The sequence below is a fragment of the Theobroma cacao genome, chromosome 4, assembly GCF_000208745.1.
Source record: "Theobroma cacao cultivar B97-61/B2 chromosome 4, Criollo_cocoa_genome_V2, whole genome shotgun sequence".
Taxonomy (NCBI): Eukaryota; Viridiplantae; Streptophyta; class Magnoliopsida; order Malvales; family Malvaceae; genus Theobroma; species Theobroma cacao.
Genome location: NC_030853.1, coordinates 15,674,273 through 15,676,008, shown reverse-complemented (window position 1 = coordinate 15,676,008; position 1,736 = coordinate 15,674,273).

Genomic DNA, 1,736 nt, shown 5'->3' with positions numbered 1-1,736 from the left:
AATGTCTTCTTTAATTGTATTACTAGAAACCATCTTAAACATGAGTTGAAGACTAGTAGCAAACTTCTTAAAACCAACATGAGAAACAATAGAAAATATATACTCATGCAAGATTATAGTACAAGCCAACTCATGTCTTGAAATGTCTTATCAAATGTGTAATTTCTAATTTGTACCTTCCCATAAGCTTTTGTATCTATGCCAAGTTGATTTGGCTTTTCAAAGCATTGTTCACTTGAATTTTTTCTCCTTGCACAAGTACTCATGTGATTTTTCAAAGCTTTTGTTTCATTCTTGCTATTGGCCTTAAGAATAGCTTTACAATAATTACAAATTACCACATCTTTCCCATCGATATTTTTTTTTTCAAAATGATTCCGAACCTCTAAAGTTAATTTGCGAGGACGTTTGATACTTGAACTACACAATGGAGGTTTACTAGTAGTAGGCGAGATCAAAGGTTGACTACCGCTAGCAAGAGTTCTAGAAGGCTCAACTAAAGGTACTTGTTGTGAACTTGACCCTACATATGCTGACAATTTAGAGAGTTTTTTCTTGCGATTATAATTAATACTATCATCACATTTTTCAGCTGTTTCCATTTTTCAAAAGACTTAGAAACATAAGAATAATAGAATCAATGTCTAAATCAATTTTGAAAAAAATAAGTATAACACAATAATACATGAACAAAATTTATTTCTATCGCATATGAACAGAATTATTTATCCCATGAACATAGAGCAGGTCACCAGTATCGATATTGAGCCAAATTAACTGGCAAAGGTCAATAGGATGCATGGCCATTTCTTTATGTGCACTTGAGTTTCTAATTAATTGGAACTTGAAACTTTTATGATAAAAAAGTAAAAAGAATAGTTTTGCTTATTGCTTCTTTGATACTACATTCATCTTAGTCTAAAGCTGCCACATAATTCTTCAAAATTTCCCATAGAAATAAAAACAATAAATAGAAAATTGATTCTAATGGAAAGATTTGGCTTGTGAAAATAGTTTTTAGGTTAGAAATTTTGTCAAAAATGGTTCAAACAGATGAATCTCTCCTACCTTTAACACTTACCGTTTGTCAAAAACTTTCAATTGACAAAAGAAAAAAAAAAGGTGCAACTCAAGTCTGGAATGCCCAAACAGATTCTATTTGAACTTAGTCACTTAGATTATATTTCATTATAGAATAAATTCTAGCCCAAAAAAAAAAAGAGATGAGATTTAGTGATTTACTTGAATGAATGACCAAGAATGAAACTGCAAGAATGAAGGATCGGAGCAGAAAAAAGGAGCAGCTAGTAATGGCTGGGGCAGAAAAAAAGAAGAAGTAGTGGCTGGCAGTGGCTGAGGAAGAAAAAAAATGAAGAATGAGCTGTTGGCAGTGGTTAGGGGAAAAAAAAAAGAATGAGCTACTGTCAGTGGCTAGGGAAGAAACAAAAGAAGAAGGAACAGTTGGTAGCGGCTGGGGAAGTAGCAGCTGGCAGTGGTTGAGGAAGAAAAAAAAATGAAGAATGAGCTACTGGTAATGGCTGGGGAAGAAAAGAAAGAAGAATGAGCGGTTGGCAGTGGTTGGGGAAGAAAAGAAAGAAGAAAAAACAGCTTACAGTGGCTGGGAAAGAAAAAAAAAGAAGAATGAGCTGTTAAAAGAGAAAAAATAAAGAAAATAAAGGAGTGGCTAGGTTTTTTAGTCTTAATATATTATTATTATTAAATTAATAAAAATCAAT